Source organism: Mustelus asterias, chromosome 7, assembly GCF_964213995.1.
Source record: "Mustelus asterias chromosome 7, sMusAst1.hap1.1, whole genome shotgun sequence".
In the NCBI taxonomy this organism is placed as follows: Eukaryota; Metazoa; Chordata; class Chondrichthyes; order Carcharhiniformes; family Triakidae; genus Mustelus; species Mustelus asterias.
Window position 1 is genome coordinate 48,152,207 of NC_135807.1, and position 23,377 is coordinate 48,175,583.

Sequence of the window (23,377 nt, forward strand, 5' to 3'; positions counted from 1 at the left end):
ATTAAATGGCAGAGTAGGTTTGAAGAGGCAGAATGGCCTACCTCTGCTCCTAATTCAGATGCTTGTATGTTAAAGCTCTGAATTTAACTGTATTGAACCTATGAATGAAGTTGTGAATTGCACATTCGCTTCAGCTCCAGAAATGAACTCGAGCTATTCAACTCCCAAGACTTATTTGAGTCTCGACAACAGACTTCCCACTTGTTCCAGTCAATGTCAGCAAGAAGTACCTAATCTGCCTGAAAGGGTGGTGGAAGTGGGAAGCTCACAACATTAAAGAAGCATTCAGATGAGCACTTGAAACGCCAAAGCATACAAGGCTACGGATCAAGTGCTGGAAAATGGGAATGGAATAGATTGGTGTTTGATGGCTGGCACAGACACAATAGCAGGAAGGGCCACTTTCTGTGCTGTAAAACTCTATGACTCGATGAGAATCATGATCTCCAAAATTCCTCTGAGTGCCAGTGACCTTGGATGTCCCAGCATCAGTCTGTTGTGGACCAGCTTGCGAGCTGTGCTCACCAGACTGTGACCCACTGAAGTGTGTGTCTCCCTACTCCTGCTTCTAGTTTCTATATTTCTATACCTTTTAGAACTGAGGTGAGAAAGCGTGGTGAATGTGTGGAATTCACGACCACAGAATGTAGTGGAGGACAAAACGTCTGATTTCAAGAAGAAATTAGATATAGCTCCAGGGGCTAAAGGGTTCAAGGGATACGGGGCATGGGGGGATCAGGATATTGAATTCGAATGATCAGCCATGATCAAAATGAATGGCAGAGCAGGCTCGAAAGGCCAACTGGCCCACTCCTACTTCTAGTCTCTATGTTTCTATGTTTCTGCGCTGTTGGAGGATGTGGGTGAAGGCTGTGACAGGTATTCAGTAGTGCTGCTCTTAGGTTCCACATCTGACTGTTGAGGGTCTCGGGCGCTTGGCAGAGGTGCCTCTGAAAGAAAGTAGAGATAATTAGTGCATTGCAGGCTGTTGTAAAACAGGGCAATACATTCACAGTATTGTTGTCTGGGGAATGATCTGGTGTTGGATCCTCATGTGGGTGTTTGTCGCTGACCTCACATAGGCGTAGACATAGTCTACGTCTTCGCCGGACAGCACGATGGCTCTTTTCTCCAAACCAATGAGAACTCAAAGTTTCAGCACTCTACCCCAGGTCTAGGATCTCCCCTTGTAAACTTTGATTTGATTTATTATTGCCACATGTATTAACATACAGTGAAAAGTATTGTTTTTTGCGCATTATACAGACAAATCATACCGTTCACAGAGAAGGAAACATGAGAGTACAGAATGTAGTGTTACAGTCATAGCTAGGGTGTAGAGAAACTTAATGCAAAGTAATTCCATTCAAACGTCTGACAGCAGCAGGGAAGAAGCTGTTCTTGAGTCGGTTGATATGACCTCAGACTTTTGTATATTTTTCCTGAAGGAAAAAGGTGGAAGAGAGAATGTCCGGGGTGCATGGGTTCCTTAATTATGCTGGTTGCTTTGCCGAGGCAGCGGGAAGTGTAGACAGAGTCAATGGATGGGAGGCTGGTTTGCGTGATGGATTGGGCTATATTTACGACCTTTTGTAGTTCCTTGCGGTCTTGGGCAGAGCAGGAGCCATACCAAGCTGTGATTCAACCAGAAAGAATGCTTTCTATGATGCATCTGTAAAGGTTGGTGAGAGTCGTAGCTGACATGCCAAATTTCCTTAGTCTTCTGAGAAGGTAGAGGTGTTGGTGGCTTTCTTAACTATGGTGTCAGCATGGGGGGACCAGGACAGATTATTGGTGATCTGGACACCTAAAAACTTGAAGCTCGCGACCCTTTCTACTTCATCCCCATTGATGTAGACAGGGGCATATTCTCCTTTATGCTTCCTGAAGTCAATGACAATCTCCTTCGTTTTGTTGACATTGAGGGAGAGATTATTGTTGCCGCACCAGTTCACCAGGTTCTCTACCTCATTCTTGTACTCTGTCTCGTCATTGTTTGAGATCCGACACACTACGGTGGTGTCGTCAGCAAACTTGAAAATCGAATTGGAGGGGAATTTGACCACACAGTCATAGGTGTATAAGGAGTATAGTAGGGGGCTGAGAACACAGCCTTGTGGGGCACTGGTGTTGAGGATGATCGTGGAGGAGGTGTTGTTGCCTATCCTTACTGATTGTGGTCTGTGAGTTAGGAAGTTCAGGATCCAGACGCAGAAGGAGGGGCCGAGGCCCAGGCCACGGAGTTTGGAGATGAGTTTCGTGGGAATAATAGTGTTGAAGGCTGAGCTGTAGTCAATAAATAGGAGTCTGACATAGGTGTCCTTGTTATCTAGGTGTCAATCTTGTCCTGCATAAAGACAGATGGCGAGAGTGTGAGTGAGACACATGCCAGGGCAGATGATAAGGATGTTACGCATGTGCAGGTGGTGAGTAGAGCCATGGACAGAATAAAGAAGTGATCTCTAGAGGAGATGAGCCCAGAGGGAGATGTGAGGGTGTATGTGAGAGTGAGTGGCAATGTCCCTTGAGCTGACAGTGTGGAATCACTGTGAATATGTGATAGGCTTGTGAGTGTGTGAGTTGAGTGATGAGATGGTTGACTTATGCTGGCAGAGCAGATGACATCGTTCATCCTCTTTGTGGATGGCAGTTCTCCTCTATGCAGCATCACCACTAACTATCACAGTGGTTAGAACTACTGCCTGACGGAGCCAGGGAGCTGGGTTCAATTCCGGCCTTGGGTGACTGTCTGTGTGGAGTTTGCATGTTTTCCCCATGTCTGTTTGGGTTTCCTTCCGTGTGCTTTCCTTTAGATTGGCTAAGAGGGAGTTGAAGAGCGAGCTTAGAAGGGCTAAAAGGGGACATGAGAAGACTTTGGCGGATAGGGTTAAAGAGAATCCTAAGGCGTTCTATAGGTATGTCAAGAACAGAAGGTTGGTTAGGGCAAGTTTAGGGCCAGTTATAGATGGCAGAGGGAAGTTATGTGTGGAACCGGAGGAGATTGGTGAAGCATTGAACCAATATTTCTCTTCGGTGTTCACGCAAGGGGACATGAATATAGCTGAGGAGGACACTGGGTTGCAAGGGAGTAGAATAGACAGTATTACAGTTGATAAGGAGGATGTGCAGGATATTCTGGAGGGTCTGAAAATAGATAAATCCCCTGGTCCGGATGGGATTTATCCAAGGATTCTCTGGGAGGCAAGAGAAGTGATTGCAGCGCCTCTGGCTCTGATCTTCAGGTCGTCGTTGGCCTCTGGTATAGTACCAGAAGATTGGAGGTTAGCGAATGTTGTCCCATTGTTTAAGAAGGGGAACAGAGACTTCCCCGGGAATTATAGACCGGTGAGTCTCACTTCTGTTGTCGGCAAGATGTTGGAAAAAATTATAAGGGATAGGATTTATAGTTATTTGGAGAGTAATGAATTGATAGGTGATAGTCAGCATGGTTTTGTGGCAGGTAGGTCGTGCCTTACTAACCTTATTGAGTTTTTTGAGAAAGTGACCAAGGAGGTGGATGGGGGCAAGGCAGTGGACGTGGTATATATGGATTTTAGTAAGGCGTTTGATAAGGTTCACCATGGTAGGCTTCTGCAGAAAATGCAGATGTATGGGATTGGGGGTGATCTAGGAAATTGGATCAGGAATTGGCTAGCGGATAGGAAACAGAGGGTGGTGGTTGATAGTAAATATTCATCATGGAGTGCGGTTACAAGTGGTGTACCTCAGGGATCTGTTTTGGGGCCACTGCTGTTTGTAATATTTATTAATGATCTGGATGAGGGTATAGTTGGGTGGATTAGCAAATTTGCTGATGACACCAAAGTCGGTGGTGTGGTAGACAGTGAGGAAGGGTGTCGTAGTCTGCAGGAAGACTTAGACAGGTTGCAAAGTTGGGCCGAGAGGTGGCGGATGGAGTTTAATGCGGAGAAGTGTGAGGTAATTCACTTTGGTAGGAATAACAGTTGTGTTGAGTATAGGGCTAACGGGAGGACTTTGAATAGTGTGGAGGAGCAGAGGGATCTAGGTGTATGTGTGCATAGATCCCTGAAAGTTGGGAATCAAGTAGATAAGGTTGTTAAGAAGGCATATGGTGTCTTGGCGTTTATTGGTAGGGGGATTGAATTTAGGAGTCGTAGCGTTATGTTGCAACTGTACACAACTCTGGTGCGGCCGCACTTGGAGTACTGTGTGCAGTTCTGGTCCCCACATTACAGGAAGGATGTGGAGGCTTTGGAGAGGGTGCAGAGGAGGTTTACCAGGATGTTGCCTGGTATGGAGGGGAGATCCTATGAGGAGAGGCTGAGGGATTTGGGATTGTTTTCGCTGGAAAGGCGGCGGCTAAGAGGGGATCTTATTGAAACATATAAGATGATTAGAGGTTTAGATAGGGTGGATAGTGATAGCCTTTTTCCTCTGATGGAGAAATCCAGCACGAGGGGGCATGGCTTTAAATTGAGGGGGGGTAGTTATAGAACCGATGTCAGGGGTAGGTTCTTTACCCAGAGGGTGGTGAGGGATTGGAATGCCCTGCCAGCATCAGTAGTAAATGCGCCTAGTTTGGGGGCGTTTAAGAGATCCGTAGATAGGTTCATGGACGAAAAGAAATTGGTTTAGGTTGGAGGGTCACAGTTTTTTTTTAACTGGTCGGTGCAACATCGTGGGCCGAAGGGCCTGTTCTGCGCTGTAATGTTCTATGTTCTATGTTCTATGGCCACTGTAGTAACTAAGGATGCCGCTCCACTTTTTTTTCAAGTTAACATAATCCATTGTTCTTGCTTTTAGGCTATTTAATATTTAAGATGGCTTAATTATAGAGAGATGTGAGGATGTGGAAATCATTTCCATGGTTCATCGTTGAGATGGAAACATTGGGCCACAACTTCCACCCAGTGGTGTGAAGTAAGGTCCCGGTAGAATTACAAGAGTTTAAATTTTACATGGTCGCCACAGTAGCACAGTGGTTAGCACTGCTGCTACACAGCTTCAGGGACCTGGGTTCGATTCCCGGCTTGGGTCACTGTCTGTGTAGAGTTTGCACACTCTCCTCGTGTCTGCTTGGGTTTCCTCCTTGTGCTCCGGTTTCCTCCCACAGTCTAAAGATGTGCGGGTTAGGTTGATTGGCCATGCTAAAATCGTCCCTTCGTGTCCTGAGATGCATAGGTTAGAGGGATTAGCAGGTAAATGTGGAGGGATATGGAGGTAGGGCCTGGATGGAATTGTGGTCGGTGCAGACTCGATGGGCCAGATGGCCTCTTTCTGTAGGGTTTCTATGATTCTATGCTCAACATCCTTGGGGTTACAATTGACCAGAAACTCAACTGGACTTGCCACATAAACACAGTGGGTACAAGGGCAGGTCAAAAGCTAGAAATACTGCAGTGAGTAACTCACCTCCTGACTCCCTAAAGCCTGTCCACCATCTACAAGGCACAGGTCAGGAGTGGGATGGAATGCTCTCCACTTGCCCCAACAATACTCAAGAAGCTTGACACCATCCAGGAGAAAGCAGCAGCTTGATTGGCATCACATCCACAAACATCCACTCCCTCCACCGATGCTCAGTAGCAGCAGTGTGTACTATCACAAGATGCACTGCAGCAATTCACCAAAGAATCTTCGGCAATACCTTTCAAATCCACGACCACCTCCATCGAGAAGGAAAAGAGCAGCAGATACATAGGAACACCACCACCCGCAAGTTCCCTTCCAAGCCACTCATCATCCTGACGTGGAAACATATCACCGCTCCTTCACAGTTGCTGGGTCAAAATCCTGGAATTCCCTCCCAAACGGCAATGTGGGTCAACCCACACCACATAACTGCAGCTATCCAAAAAGGCGGCTCACCACCACCTTCTCAAGTGCAACTAGGGATGGGCAATAAATGCTGGCCAGCCAATGAAGTCCATGCCCCACGATTGAATAAAAAAAGGAAAGGGGTGGTACAAAGTGGTACAGTGAACCATCCTTCTCCATGCCACCGTCCTCACTACCATCCCCAGCCCTGCAGTCATCAATCAGGGAGCTGGAAGCTGGGTACTGTTTCATTTGTCTGTAGCCTCATACCTGAACCTTTGGCTCCCTTCCCGATCACTGCTTGTCATTTCATCATTTGTTTCCTCACTTGAGCTGCTAATCAGTTGAACTGCCTTCTGGCCCTTTATATTAGCTTTCAGATTTTCATGCACATATTCTGAGACTCCCCTTTGATTTTTTCCATCCCCTTAAATCCCATGCCATTTTCTTCTCCCCCACGAAAGTGCTCATTGAAGCGGTCCAAATATGCACCAGCCTAAGCGGTGCCCATTGACAAAATCAAGATTATGGAAACTTGCCCCCTAGAATAGAAGGGAGAAGAGCAGATTATTTCCTTCTGCGCCTGGTTGCAAATGATTGACAGAACAGAGGAAAATCAGATGGCAAGGAGCGTACGTGGATAATGGAATTTGCTTCATTTCCTGTCCTGCTATATCAAGTAATTACATTCTGCCCAAGAGATTATTTACACACAAACACACACGCACACACGCACGCACACACACACGCACACACACATGCACGCACACACACACATGCACACGCACACACACACATGTGTGAAAAATTTGTCCCAGCAACTCAATCCTATACCTTCAGAGTCATGAAAGACAAAAGCCCAAGGTCTCACTAGAAGTTGCAGCAAAAACCCCTTATACTTTGATCTGTGGTAATAATGTAGTTCAAAGTTTACCGTAATCAAATAAAACACACGACTGCGAAAAAGCTGTTTAAACACAACCAACCTCAACAGAACAGCATTCTAAGATTGGTATCTGTGCAATTATCCTATCACAAATACAAGCCCAGTGCCATGGCAGTCACCACTTTTATTATTCATAATTATAGGTCCTGCCAACATTACACTCTAATTGATTTTGGCTGTTCACCATCTGATAGCTTTAATTATTGATGGCCTGTGCATCAGTGGCTAAGTATTAACTAGGTAGTGTCTGTGCATATTACCTTCAAGTCTTGGAATGCACTCCAAACATTAGTCTATGTTCCCTTTATGTAGCTGATGTAGAGGACATATTTTTTACCTTGCTCCGTCCGCGCATACCTAGAAATAAGCTGTAGTGTGTGGCAGTGCTGTCTTAATACTTCATAGAAGAAAGGGAATAGATCTCTTTTCATGAACTGCTGCAACTCCCTGTAATAAGACCTTAGGGAACGTTTCTGTTGTTATTCAAAAGATCAAATAACCTGACTGAGACTGGAAATGAACACCTCCTCAGTCTAAAAATAGGAAACCTACACACATCACAAAACTGTAAATTTATTTATATGGAGCTGAGATTGTGTTCCTGCATGAAAATGGGTCACAAAACCTGTTTCAGCAGATGTTTCATTTAATGTAAGCGTTATGAAAAATGTTTCAGTATATCAAATATTCGTTTTGGTTTTTGAATGGTATTCTCATGCAGCAGGAAATGTATCAGTCCAAGCCATTAAATGAATGCAAGAACGGAAGAGAGATGAGCAGAAGACTATATGGCCCATCAAACCTGCTCTGCTATTCATGGCTGATATCAGGCTTAATTTCCACTTTCTCGCCAACTCCTCATATCACTTAATTCATAGAAACATAGAAAATAGAAGCAGGAGTAGGCCATTCGGCCCTTCGAACCTGCTCCACCATTCACTTTAATCATGGTTGATCATCAAATCCTGATCCCGCCTTATCCCCATATCCCTTAATCCCTTTAACTCCAAGAGCTATTTCTTCTTGAAATCACACAACGTTTTGGCCTCAATTACTTTCTGTGGTCATGAATTCCACTCTCTTGCTGAAGAAATTCCTCCTCATCTCTGTTTTCTACCTTCTGGGGTAGAAAATTCCAAAGATTCACAACCCCTTAACTGAAGAAATTTCTCTTCAACTCAGTCCTAAATTATCAATTCCATATCCTGAGATTGTGTCCCCATGTTCTAGATTCCCCACTCAGTGGAAACAACCTCTCAGTATCTAACCTATCAAGTCCCTTCAGAACCTTACCTGTTTCAATGAGATCATCTCTCATTATTCTAAATTCCAGAGAACATAAGTACAATGCACAGGTCATAAGAATTTTCTATGCCTGCAAAATGTTATCCTTAAAAACTCATTAGCAGGTAAGGAAGTTAAGTTGCTCCAAATATGATAATGCATTAATTGAGTATTTTGTTTTACAGTCATGTGTTAAGTTTATTCATAATGCATTCCTGGAGCTCAGGTGAGTTCGGATTCATCACAACAAATGTACAATTAAGCAGTTTGTCAGTGATGATGCTAATTCCCTCTTTATCATGCACACTGGTGCTATAAATTATGCTGCATTAATCTAACTATGAAACAAACATATTGGAGCACTGATAGAAGTGGTGAGACGAGGAAAGATTATTTTAACTGACGAGGCCCATCGCATTATTGAGAAGGGATGGAGCAATGCCCTCTGCAGTCAAAAATGGAACTCACCAACTGAACAGCTGTTGGAGGTAAAGTTTAAAAGTTTATTTATTAGTGTCAGAAGTAGGCTTACACACTGCAATGAAGTTACTGTGAAATTCCCCTAGTCTCCACACTCCAGCACCTGTTCGGATACACTGAGGGAGAACTTAGCATGACCATTGCACCTAACCAGCACGTCTTTCCAACTGTGGAAGGAAACTGAAGCACCCAGAGGAAACCCACAGAGACACGGGGAGAATGTGCAGACTCCACACAGACAGTGGAGACTGTAGAGATACAACTGCATTCCCCTGCCATTATCTCCAATATCTGTTATTTGGTGAGTCCCACTTTGGACCAGGCATGAAATTCCTTCCAATTATCTCTGTACTCTATGGGCAGCCTTTATTCAATGCCTCGAATATGGATTGAATTGAAACTGGAACAGAAATGGTCTCAAATCCCCAATTGCCCTATTCCAAAAGACAGGTTAATCTGCATTTTCTGACTGACATTCCTTCAATGCCAAGGTGAACGCTTCTGAAATAAATGAGTTAATGCCTGCATTAAAATCCAGCCAGTGAGAAATCTGAGCCCCAATGTTCTAATATGCAGGACCACCCTGAAAGTATAACAATTTGTAATTTAAGATCAAACATATGTTAAGCATTAAATGCTATGGAAAAGATTCATTGTAATTATAAAGAAGTACTGCGCCAATGTCTTATTTGCATCTTTTTTCAATAAAGACTGATTTCTAATCACACCTATTGGCACAGACTCTCTGCGCTCTACTGAGTGTAAATAATAGCTGAAGACTGACGTTTAAAATGTTACATTTGCTCCACAGTTATATGTGGAGAATATTGGGAGACATTCCTGTCCCGATTAATATTGTAAGAGTTTTAACAACACCAGGTTAAAGTCCAACAGGTTTATTTGGTAGCAAATACCATTAGCTTTCGGAGCGCTGCTCCTTCGTCAGATGGAGTGGAAATGTGCTCTCAAACAGGGCACAGAGACACAAAATCAAGTTACAGAATACTGATTAGAATGTGAATCCCTACAACCAACCAGATCTTAAAGATACAGACAATGTGGGTGGAGGGAGCATTAAGCACAGGCGTATTGTCTCCAGACAGGATAGCCCGCAAGTCGAGGAGGCAAGCTGTGGGGGTTACTGATAATGTGACATAAATCCAACATCCCGGTTTAGGCCATCCTCATGTGTGCGGAACTTGGCTATCAGTTTCTGCTCAGCGACTCTGCGCAGACACCCCCAGCAGTGGGGGTGTCAGCGATTAAGCAGACACCGATTAATATTAGCAGCAGAAAGTAATATCGCAATGCAACATGAGCAAAGCACAAGATATTCAGAAACAATGTTTACAACATGATTTAAAAAATACCACTTGGAAAAGATGACTGTGATTTTCCCATCACGACCCGCAACTTTTCTGGCGGGTTGGGGTGGGAGATGCGCGTCACCGGCCTTGTACTGGGATTTGCACATGTGCCAGGAATGCATGTGTATCTCCCAGAGCCAGTGAACAGTCGCTGGTCAGACCATGCTGGAAACCGGCGGTAAGACAGGTAAGTCATTTGAATCTTTTAAAAATGTATTTTAAATATGTTTTAAGTGTGATTGTCGGGAACTTTCAGGTCCCGATAGAATCTCCCACCCCGCCAGGAGTACTTCATTCCAGCGGGGTTAAGAGTAGTTCCCCATGTTTGGGGAACTAGCAGGCGACCTTGCTGGAATGAAGAGGGGGCAATCGGGGCCCCCCAGCGAGTCGGGCGGTGGGGGGTGGTACCCCCTCGGCATGGGCATACTGGCAATGCCAGCCAGTGCCCCTGGCACTGTTCAAGGGGCAAAGTGCCCATACCCAGCGGACACCTTGGCACTGCCCACCGGGCATTGGGCAATGTCAAAGGGGTGGGGCTTATTGTGGACAGGGCTTAGGGGTGATCGGTGGGGGTGGGGGGGTCCTGCTGCTACTCTACGGACAGAATCAATCTGGGATGGAGGAAGGGCAATGATTGGGGTGGGCTGCGGGGGTGGCCTGCCCGGGGGGGGGGGGGGGGGGGCTGCCTGCAGGGAGGGGGTCTGACCCAGGTGGGGGGTCAGCAGGGGGGGGGGGTGTCTGCTGAGTGAGGGGGTGGGGGTGGGTCACCACTGCTGGGGGGGGGTGGGGGGTGGGGGGGTGGGTGGGCTATGCATCGGGGTGCTCCGGGATGCGGGGTGGTGGTCAGGGCTGGCCCGGGAATTGCTGTGGGGGTCGCGATTGGGCCGTGGGGGGGGGGGGGGGGGGGGCTGCTGGAGGGGCAGCACTGCCGAGGTCCCGGGCTGGCCAGCAATCGAACTGGCCAGCAAACGGGGAGACTGACAGATCGGGGGCCACTGCGCATGCGCAGAGTTCCAGAACTGTCAGACTCTGGCGCGAATAGGCCCCGCCCCCCTGAATCTTTGATGATATTCACGACTGGGACCTCTGCAGTGCACAGAGTGCGGAGATTCAGGCGAGAAGCTGAACTGACAAAACAGCCAGGATCTAGAACAGTTTTCCCACCAATTCAGCGCTTTTGGGAGAACCGCGGCCTATGATTCAATATAATGCTATTGAGAAGAACACCTTGTAGTGATAGCAATATTGTAATTAGGTGAGGTAACTTGAAGAATTTATTTATATTTGTAGAGAATGTCAGATCAAGATAAAATGGACTTATTCACATTTTCTGAGTTGCTTTTAAAAGCAAAATTAACGTATACTATATAGTGACTGAAAAAATGCATTAAAACCCCAGTATTCTGCCTTTCTCAACCCATGAAACATTGAAGTAATTTTTCAGTTGATTACTGATTACAGTGTTGGCTATCGGTATGTGGTGAGCTCCCTGGTGACGCTAATAGTGACAGTTTGGATTAAGTTACTAATTAATTAAATGAATGGTGATTATGAACAACAGTTGCAGTTGCCGACTGGAAGTTTCTCTCAGTTTTAGGAAGAGTGCAATGTTCTTTGTAAGTAGGGAAGTCTTACAAATTTGATTGAATTTTTCGAGGAGGTGACTAGGGTAAGGATTGTACAGCCTTGTTCGTTCTGAAAACGTAAAATCCCGTCCGAGGTCAACAGACCTTTCCATGGTCCGCCCCTTGCCCACTCCAATTCCCGTGGTGGGTGAGATGGTAAACTTCCAGCCGGGGAATTTATTTGATTTGATTTGATTTGGTTTATTCTTGTCACATGTATTAACATACAGTGAAAAGTATTGTTTCTTGCGCGCTATACAGACAAAGCATATCATTCATAGAGAAGGAAACGAGAGAGTGCAGAATGTAGTGTTACAGTCATAGCTAGGGTGTAGAGAAAGATCAACTTAATGCAAGGTAAATCCATTCAAACGTCTGACAGCAGCAGGGAAGAAGCTGTTCTTGAGTCGGTTGGTACGAGACCTCAGACTTTTGTTTCTTTTTCCCGAAGGAAGAAGGTGGAAGAGAGAATGTCCGGGGTGCGTGGGGTCCTTAATTATGCTGGCTGCTTTGCCAAGGCAGCAGGAAATGTGGACAGAGTCAATTGATGGGAGGCTGGTTTGCGTGATAGATTGGGCTACATTCACGACCTTTTGTAGTTCTTTGTGTTTTGGGGCAGAGCAGGAGCCATACCAAGTGTGATACAACCAGAAAGAATGCTTTCTATGGTGCATCTGTAAAAGTTGGTGAAAGTCGTAGCTGACATGCCAAATTTCCTTAGTCTTCTGAGAAAGTAGAGGCATTGGTGGGCTTTCTTAACTATAGTGTCAGCATGGGGGGACCAGGACAGGTTGTTGGTGATCTGGACACCTAAAAACATGAAGCTCTCGACACTTTCTACTTCATCCCCGTTGATGTAGACAGGGGCATGTTCTCCTTTACGCTTCCTGAATTCAATGCCAATCTCCTTCATTTTGTTGACATTGAGGGAGAGATTATTGTTGCCGCACCAGTTCACAAAATTCTCTATCTCACTCCTGTACTCTGTCTCATCATCGTTTGAGATCTGACTCACCATGATGAGGCTAGTGCAGTTGATGTAGTCTACATGGAGTTCAGTAAGGCTTTTGGCAAGGTCCCACATGGGAGATTGATGAAGAAGCTAAGAGCCTATGGGATCCAGGGCAATTTGGCAAATTAGATCCAAAATTGGTTTCGTGGTCGGAGGCATAGGGTGATGGAGAAAGGTTATTTTTGTGACTGAAAGCCTGTGTCCAGTGGTGTTCTGCAGGGATTGCTGCTGGGTCCCTTATTGCTTGTAGTGTACATTAATGATCTGGACATGAATGTAGGAGGTATGATAAGTAAGTTTGCAGATGACACAAAAAGTGGTCGTATGGTAAATAGTGAGAAGCAAAGCCTTAGATTACAAGACAATAAAGATTGGCTGGTTAGATGGGCAGAACAGTGGCAAATGGAATTTAATCCTGAAAAGCGTGAAGTAATGCATTTTGGGAGGACTAACAAGGCATCGGAATATACAATGATTGGCTGGACCCTCGGTCGTACAGAGGATCAGAGGGACTTTGGCGTGCATGTCCATAGATCTCTGAAGACAGCAGATGTGTGGATCCACAAGAGACGGGTGAGATCCTAAATGAATATTTCTCATCAGTATTTACTGTTGAGAAAAGCATGGATGTTAGGGAATTTGGGGAAATAAATAGTGATAGAACATAGAACATAGAACAGTACAGCACAGAACAGGCCCTTCGGCCCACGATGTTGTGCCGACCTTCATCTGAAACCAAGATCAAGCTATCCCACTCCCTACCATCCTGGTGTGCTCCATGTGCCTATCCAATAACCGCTTAAATGTTCCTAAAGTGTCTGACTCCACTATCACTGCAGGCAGTCCACTCCACACCCCAACCACTCTCTGCGTGAAGAACCTACCTCTGATATCCTTCCTATATCTCCCACCATGAACCCTATAGTTATGCCCCCTCGTAATAGCTCCATCCACCCGAGGAAATAGTCTTTGAACGTTCACTCGATCTATCCCCTTCATCATTTTATAAACCTCTATTAAGTCTCCCCTCAATCTCCTCCGCTCCAGAGAGAACAGCCCCAGCTCCCTCAACCTTTCCTCATAAGACAGACACTCCAAACCAGGCAGCATCCTGGTAAATCTCCTCTGCACTCTTTCCAGCACTTCCACATCCTTCTTATAGTGAGGTGACCAGAACTGCACGCAATATTCCAAATGCGGTCTCACCAAGGTCCTGTACAGTTGCAGCATAACCCCACGGCTCTTAAACTCCAACCCCCTGTTAATAAAAGCTAACACACTATATGCCTTCTTCACAGCTCTATCCACTTGAGTGGCAACCTTCAGAGATCTGTGGATATGGACCCCAAGATCTCTCTGTTCCTCCACAGTCTTCAGAACCCTACCTTTGACCCTGTAATCCACATTTAAATTAGTCCTACCAAAATGAATCACCTCACATTTATCAGGGTTAAACTCCATTTGCCATTTTTCAGCCCAGCTTTGCATCCTATCTATGTCTCTTTGCAGCCTACAACACCCCTCCACCTCATCCACTACTCCACCAATCTTGGTGTCATCAGCAAATTTACTGATCCACCCTTCAGCCCCCTCCTCTAAGTCATTAATAAAAATCACAAAGAGCAGAGGACCAAGCACCGATCCCTGCGGCACTCCGCTAGCAACCTGCCTCCAGTCCGAAAATTTTCCATCCACCACCACCCTCTGTCTTCGATCAGACAGCCAGTTACCTATCCAATCGGCCAACTTTCCCTCTATCCCACACCTCCTTATTTTCATCATAAGCCGACCATGGGGGACCTTATCAAACGCCTTACTAAAATCCATGTATATGACATCAACCGCCCTACCTTCATCAACACACCTAGTTACCTCCTCAAAAAATTCTATCAAATTTGTGAGGCACGATTTGCCCTTCACAAATCCGTGCTGACTATCCCGGATTAATCCGCATCTTTCTAAATGGTCGTAAATCCCATCCCTAAGGACCTTTTCCATCAATTTACCAACCACCGAAGTCAGACTAACCGGTCTATAATTACCAGGGTCATTTCTATTCCCTTTCTTAAACAGAGGAACAACATTTGCCACTCTCCAGTCCTCTGGCACCATCCCCGTGGACAGCGAGGACCCAAAGATCAAAGCCAAAGGCTCTGCAATCTCATCCCTCGCCTCCCAAAGAATCCTAGGATACATTTCATCAGGCCCAGGGGACTTATCGACCTTCAGTTTATTCAAAACTGCCAATACATCCTCCCTCCGAACATCTATTTCCTCCAGCCTATTAGCCTGTAACACCTTCTCTTCCTGAAAAACATGGCCCCTCTCCTTGGTGAACACTGAAGAAAAGTATTCATTCATCACCTATGTCTTGAGGAGTGTACATATTACAAACGAGGAGGTGCTGGAAGTCTTCAAGGTAGATAAATCCCCGGGACCTGATGAAGTGTATCCCAGGACATTGTGGGAGGCTAAGGAGGAAATTGTGAGACCTCTAGCAGAGATATTTGAATCATCGATAGTCACAGATGAGGTGCCTGAAGATTGGAGGGTGGCAAATGTTGTGCCTTTAAAAAGGGCTGCAGAGAAAAGCCTGGGAACTACAGGCTGGTGAGCCTCACATCTGTGGTGGTTGAGTTGTTGGAAGGTATTTTGAGAGACAGGATCTACAGGCATTTAGAGCCACAAAGATTGATTAGGGACAGTCAGCATGGCTTTGTAAGTGGAAAATCATGTCTCACAAATGATTGAGTTTTTTGAGGGGGTAACCGAGAAGGTAGATGAGGGCAGTGCAGTTGATGTTGTCGACATGGACTTTAGCAAGGCCTTTGACAAGGTACCGCATGGTAGGTTGTTGCATAAGGTTAAATCTTATGGGATCCAGGGTGAGGTAGCTAAATGGATACAAAATTGGCTTGATGACAGAAACCAAAGGGTGGTTGTAGAAAGTTGTTTTTCAAACTGGAGACCTGTGATCAGCTGTGTGCCTCAGGGATCAGTGCTGGGTCCACTGCTATTTGTCATTTATATTAATGATTTGGAAGAGAATATAGGAGCATGGTTAGTAAGTTTGCAGATAACACCAAGATTACTGGCATAGTGGACAGTGAAGAAGGTTATCTCGGATTGCAACGAGATCTTGATCAATTGGGCCAGTGGGCTGATGAATGGCAGATGGAGTTTAATTTAGATAAATGCAATGTGATGCATTTTGCTAGATTGAATCAGGACAGGACTTACTCAGTTAATGGTAGGGGGTTGGGGAGAGTTACAGAACAAAGAGATCTAGAAGTACAGGTTCATAGCTCCTTGAAAATGGAGCCACAGGTGGACAGAGTGGTGAAGAAGGCATTCAGCATGCTTGGTTTCATTGGTCAGAACATTAAATACAGGAGTTGGGACGTCTTGTTGAAGTTGTACAAGACATTGGTAAGGCCATACTTGGAATACTCTGTACAGCTCTGGTCACCCTATTATAGAAAGGATATTATTAAACTAGAAAGAGTGCAGAAGAGATTTACGAGGATGCTACTGGGACTTGATGGCTTGAGTTATAAGGGGAGGCTGGATAGATTGGGACTTTTTTCTCTGGAGCGTAGAAGGCTGAGTGGTGATCTTATAGAGGTCTACAAAATAATGAGGGACATAGATCAGCTAGATAGTCAATATCTTTTCCCAAAGGTAGGGGAGTCTAAAACTAGAGGGCATAGGTTTAAGATGAGAGGGGAGAGATACAAAAGGGTCCACAGAGGCAATTTTTTCACGCAGAGTGGCGAGTGGCTGGAACAAGCTGCCAGAGGTAGTAGTAGAGACGGGTACAATTTTATCTTTTAAAAAGCGTTTAGATGGTTACATGGGTAAGATGGGTATAGAGGGATATGGGCCAAATGCGGGCAATTGGGACTAGCTTAGGGGTTTTAAAAAAAAGGGTGGCATGGACAAGTTGGGCCCAAGGGCCTGTTTCCATGCTGTAAACCTCTATGACTCTATGACTCTATGACAGGTGGATAAGGTGGTTAAGAAGGCATATGGAATACTTGCCTTTATTAACCGAGGCATTGACTATAAGAGCAGAGAGGTTATAATGGAGCTTATAAAACACTGATTAGGCCACACCTGGAGTACTGTGTACCATTCTGGTCCCCATACTACAGGAAGGAAGTGATTGCACTAGAGAAGGTACAGAGCAGATTCACCAGGATGTGCCTCGGCGTTTCAGCTATCAAGAGAGACAGGATAGGCTAGGGTTGTTTTTCTTGGAGCAGAGAAGGCTGAGGGGGACCACATTGATGTGTGTAAAATTATGAGGGGCATTGATAGGTAAGACAGGAAGGAACCTTTCCCCTTAGCAGCAGGATCAATAACCAGGGGCACAGATTTAAGTTAAGGGGCAGGAGGTTTATAGGAGATGTGAGAAAAAACCTTTTCACCCAAAGGGTGGGGGGAATCTGGAACTCACTGCCTGAAAAGGTGGTAGAGGTGGGAACCCTCACAACATTTAAGAAGCATTTAGATGAGCACTTGAAATGTCGTAGCATACAAGGATACGGGCCAAGCGCTGCAAAATGGGATTAGAATAGACAGGTGCTAAATGGCCGGCGTGGACACAATGAGCCGAAGGGTCTCTTTCCATGCTGCAAAACTCTCTGACCGGAATTCTCCCATCCTGCCCGCCATGGGAATCATAGTGAGCGGGGATGGACTATACAAAGGTCTATTAGCCTCGGGCGGAATTTTCTGGTTTTGTGGTGAGCGCGGCCAGGAAATCCCACCCTATGACTCTAAGTCGTGAACACATGGCCAGAAAGTAGCACACAGGCCGGGTCACTTTTAAGACATGTGCACAACAAAGCAGAATATTTTAAGGTACTACACATTCAGATGGATAGAATATGCGAAATGAAAAAGACAATTATAGAGGTCATTGTTTGAGAGAGGCTGGACACTGGTAACTTGTAAAATTGTAATTAAAGTGATTAGAGGAACTTGTAAGAAAAAATAAAGACCAGAATAAGGATCACAGGAGTTGTGCAGGGTGTTGCATCACAGCAGATTATTTGCTTTAGCTATGGTAATATGATCTGGCATTCACAATATTAAAGTCCTTTCATTGTGAAATAGCACATCCTGTCATTTACAATGTAAAATACCAGGGGAAATTGACTATATATAAAAAATGTATTATCTGATGTTCATCTGTCACATCTCAGTGCCGCACAGTCCCAGCTCAAAGACTCACCCTTTGAAGTGTACATCAAACCTGGACCTGTTGACGCAAGTATTTTCTTTTACAAAATGCCAATAAATCATAAGTGAAGAGATATAACAATGTAGCAAGGAGGGACCAAAAACTACCATTCGAGAATTTACAGCCTGTGAAAACTACCAATAAAAAAGCAGAAAGGGCTTCAATTTTTTTTAAAGGCCTTTCAACTTGTATTTGATCATTAGCAATATGAGCGTACCACTTAAACTCAGATTGTAAGTAAATAAATCATTTGTTAAAAAAAATACACATTCGTAAAATTACTGTGAAACGTTCCCAATAAATGGTGACTATTGAAGCATGACGTCTCAGGAATATACCACCACACAGTTCCTCACAATAGGGTGTTAACATCAAGCAGCAATTTATCACCTCCAACCTGCTGTCTATTGGAGGTACTATAAACCTGTTTTTAACATGTATCGGGGCACTAATCAATGGGCAATGTATCTTATCTTTTGTTCGTCCTTCAAAGCAAGAATGACCATGTTTAACATCTGTTGTGTTTGCACCAGCCGCAGCGATCCTGGGCATGCTTTTCCCAGGACGGTGGTACAATAGTTAGCACTGCTGCCTCACAGCGCCAGGGACTCGGGTTCAATTCCCGGCTTGGGTCACTGTCTGTGTGGCGTTTGCACACTCTCCCTGGGTCTGTGTGGATTTCGTCCGGGTACTCTGGTTTCCTCCCACAGTCCAAAGATGTGCGGGTTAGGTGAATTGGCATGCTAAATTGCCCCTTAGTGTCAGGAGGATTAGGTAGGGTAAATGCATGGGGTTATGCGGGTACGGCCTGGGTGGAATTGTGGTTGGTGCAGAATGGCCTCCTTCTGCACTGCAGGATTCTATAATCTATGATCAATGACTTGAAGTTGATATCAAATCTCAAACCACTATCAGAATGCACCCAGACTCAACTCTCCATAAAAGATGAGCTTGGTAAGCAAGTGTCAGGCATCCTGGCTACATGATCAGCCCAACTCAGTTATGATTGTCTCAATATGGTGTGGATATCTGGCGTGTCAGCTCAGGTGACAGTGTCTGGCATTTTGTCCTGCCATCTTATTTACAGAAGCTTCTGAAAGCAGCTCAAGTGAAAGTGGTTGAGCTTCTTGGCATGATGCCGGTACATAGACCAAAGTCTCAAGTATGTTGAGCAGAGAGGGCAGAACTATTGTTGTGTAGACTTTCAGTTTGCTAGGCAGACTTAATCCTCTTCATTCTCAGATTGATGATCAAAGTCTGCTAAAGGCAATTACCATGGTAATTATTTCATGTGTCTAGTTGTCGATGCAAACAGCTTGAGAGAGTGTGCTGCCAAGATAATTGAATTTCCACACTGCTGACAGGTTCTGAACATGGGGCTGAAACTTTGGGCTTGAGGGAGAGCCTTCCCGGGCCATAACTTCAGTTTTTCTTTTGTGCTGATCCTAAGTCCGATTCAGAAGGATTTCTCTCTGATTGTTGCAAGATTGGCAATTTCCTTTCCACTTGTACACTTGCGCGGTTGTTCATTGCTCCCATATGGACTGAAAGAGTTCAGGGAGTTTCTTGACCCCTGTTTTGTTTCAGTGGCTTCTCTCAATACATGGTGGTCTGCACCAACTTTTGCATTGAAGTCATCAAGAATGATTAACTTCTCTGACTTTGGAGCAGCAGTAAACAAGGGGTGGAGGTCATCATGGAATTTATTCTTGACTTCATCAGGGTTGGTTATGATAAGAGGCATACACACTAATGAGAGATACTTGCCTGTTGAGGATGTTCGGAACAGTGTATAACCTTAAAGTTTAACATATATATTTTCATTTTTTTTTGTTTGTGAACCTTGGTACAGGGAAGTCTGGATGGACTCCTGACTGAAAGGACAGGTCTTTTGGGTTTGTTTATATCTATACATTTTAATGAGGTTTTACAACCCCTGAAGTTAAAGAGATTGGATAAAAGTTATGTGATTGTGGGGAGGAAAACACAAAGTAGAAAAAAACTTTACTGTTGCCTAGTGACGGTGGTCCAGGGACACAGACACAGAGAAAAAAACAGAGGAAAGAGTTCAGTATGTGCCAGAGAGTGGAAACAGGGATTTTCAGCACACTGAGAAATAAGACACTACCAGGGAACAGTGGTTGACCAAATAGTCAGTTATTGAACTCAATAAATAAAGTGATCAGTTCAGCAAAGGAGCTTCTGAAAGACAGAGTTTAGAGAGCAGTTTTCAGTGTCTCAGGAAGAGATATGAGTTGGGTGAAAAGCATCAAGTGAATGGTCAAGAATTCATAGAATCATGGGCAGCACGGTAGCACAGTGCTTAGCACTGCTGCCTCACAGTGCCAGGGACCCAGGTTCAATTCTCGGCTTGGGTCACTGTCTGTGTGGAGTTTGCACATTCTCCCCGTGTCTGCATGGGTTTCCTCCGGGTGCTCCGGTTTTGTCCCACATTCTGGTTAGGTGCATTGACCCGAACAGGCGCCAGGCTGTGGTGACTAGGGGTATTTCACAGTAACTTAATTGCAGTGTTAATGTAAGCACATAGTGTTAATGGAGCACACCAGGATGATAGGATGATAGGGAGTGGGATAGCTTGATCTTGGTTTCAGATAAAGCTGGGCACAACATCGTGGGCTGAAGGGCCTGTTCTGTGCTGTACTGTTCTATGTTCTATGTTCTATAAGCCTTACTTCTGACTAATAAATTAGCTTTTCATAGAATCCCTACAGTGCAGAAGGAGGTCATTCAGCCCATCAAGCCTGCACTCACAACAATCCCACACAGGCCCTATCTTGTAACCCACGTATTTACCCTGCTAATCCCCCTGACACTAATGGGCAATTTAGCATGGCCAATCAACTTTGGACTGTGGGAGGAAATCGGAGCACCCAGAACAAACCCACGCAGACACGGGGAGAATGTGAAAACTCAACACAGGCAGTTACCTGAGGCTGGAACTGAACACAGGTCCCTGTGCCGTGAGGCAGCAGTGCTAAACACTATGCCATCATGCCACCCCCTACTGGCACTCAACTGTGCCAGGTCCAAGCGATGCAAATGTCTGAGATCACAACCAATCGATTCAAGAACAGCTTCTACCTTATTGCCATCAGATTTTTGAATGGACCTACCTGATATTAAGTTGATCTTTCTCTGCACCCTTGTGATGACTGTAACACTATATTTTGCACTCTCTCTTTTCCTTCTCCCCAATGTACTCTATGAACGGCATGCTTTGTCTGTATAGCGTGCAAGAAACAATACTTTTCACATTATGTATACTTGTGACAATAATAAATCAAATCAAGTCAAAGCAAGAAGTCTTTGTGTCAAGACAGTCTGTAATATTATTGTTGGGGTAAAGGAATAGTGGGAATTTGAAGCATCTTCTCGTGTTGTATTGAGATCTTTCTGATCTTTTTGTCTGGTGTAATATAGTTAATTTTTCTTGTTCAATAATATTTTATTTTTTGCATTTGCAGACTCCTGTGACTCTGTTCAGTAACTTTCTTGCACTGTTTCTAAAAAATAGTTAGGATCTATAATGCCAAGTTTAATGCTGAGGCCTGACTTGTTCAGTGTTAACATCAGCTGAGATTGTAACACTGTGCTGGATGAGTTTAAGCCCCATCAGACCATCATTAACAGATGTTTCATGACAGCAAAGCCTTTACCAGTTTCACACTCTTCTTTTTTCACAGTCACTCCAAGAGAATGTGTAACTGTACTGATTTCATCAAGTTGGAACTCGTCAGAAAGGTGAGCCTTACTGACAGCAGTGATCTGGACATTGTACCTGGCCAGCTCTTTACCAACAGGAGCAGCAAGGTCTGTCGACTGTGGCGTCATCCATGCACGTACAGTGTCACCTTTACTTTCTTCTTTGAGATTGACCTGTGACTGCATTGATGGGATTCCTGCCACCTTCAGTCTGCTGGCCAAGGAGATGAAGCAGACAATATTTAGAGCATCTTTTTTATCCCCTTCTTCATATTAGGGAGGTGCATTTTGTGCATCTGAAAAGGGTGTTCAGTCACTTACGGAGGGACTGCTGAGTTCCACTTCTGTTTCCTTCAGAGTACAAAATGGCCCTGAGTTCCCTGTGTACGGATTTGTGCCGACAGTGAATCCACACCTGCTGCCACATTGTGCATCCGTAACGACAACATTTGTCCCAGGTAAATGACAGATAATAGAAAGATTATGAACATGACTTATGAGTGGATTATAATAAGGGAAATTTGTGCATTATCAGGTTCACTCTCTCACCCTGATGAGGTTCTTGGAAGCTGCAGCAGGGGCCATAGTCGACGAGGCGCAAAGGAAGGTATCAGGAGGCCCTTCAGGTATAGGCTCAGAAGGCAATGGGAGCAGATAACTATGGAATGCCAAAAGTCAAGCCCCGAGGACCTGGATGTAATGCTGCAAGAAGTTAAATTACCTCACACAAGTGGTCAATGTTCATGAATGCTTCTTCGAATGCTATGTCATAACAACTGCAGAACTAGCCTCTAATTCTGCTCAATTCACTACATCCCCACTGTGCAGCTAGCAACAATCTTTGTCAAATGATTTGTATGATTCACTGTCTCTGGTCTCACATCAGCTGGATGTTGAGGGAACAGAACTCCTCTTCGTTTTGGTATAGATTCTGACAAATGTTTCCTTGTGTGTAATATGACATGGTTTAATTCATAAATTTGGACCAGAATGTTTATTTGAAACAAACAAATTTGATTTATTATTGTCACATATTAGTATACAGTGAAAAGTATTGTTTCTTGCACACTATACAGACAAAGCATACTAGAAATCATCATAGAAACCCTACAGTGCAGAAGGAGGCCATTCGGCCCATCGAGTCTGCACCGACCACAATCCCACCCAGGCCCTACCCCCACATACTTACCCGCTAATCCCACTAACCTACGCATCTCAGGACTCTAAGGGGCAATTTTTAACCTGGCCAATCAACCTAACCCACACATCTTTGGACTGTGGGAGGAAACCGGAGCACCCGGAGGAAATCCACGCAGACACGAGGAGAATGTGCAAACTCCACACAGACAGTGACCCGAGCCGGGAATCGAACCCGGGACCCTGGAGCTGTGAAGCAGCAGTGCTAACCACTGTGCTACCGTGCCGCCCCTTCGTAGAGAAGGAAAGGAGAGAGTGCAGAATGTAGTGTTACAGTCTTAGCTAGAGTGTAGAGAAAGATCAACTTAATGCAAGATAGACCATTCAAAAGTCTGACAGCAGCAGGGAAGAAGCTGTTCTTGAGTCGGTTGGCATGTGTCCTCAGACTTTTGTATCTTTTTCCCAAAGGAAGAAGGTGAAAGAGGGTTTGTCCGAGATGCGTGGGGTCCTTGATTATGCTGGCTGCTTTTCCGAGGCAACGGGAAGTGTAGACAGTGTCAAAGGATGGGAGGCGGGTTTGAGTGATGAACTGGGCTTCGTTCACAACCTTTTGTAGTTTATTATGGTCTCGGACAGAGCAGGAGCCATACCAAGCTGTGATACAACCGGAAAGAATGCTTTCTATGGTGCATCTGTAGAAGTTGGTGAGAGTCATGGTGGAAATGCCAAATTTCCTTAGTTTCTTGAGAAAGTAGA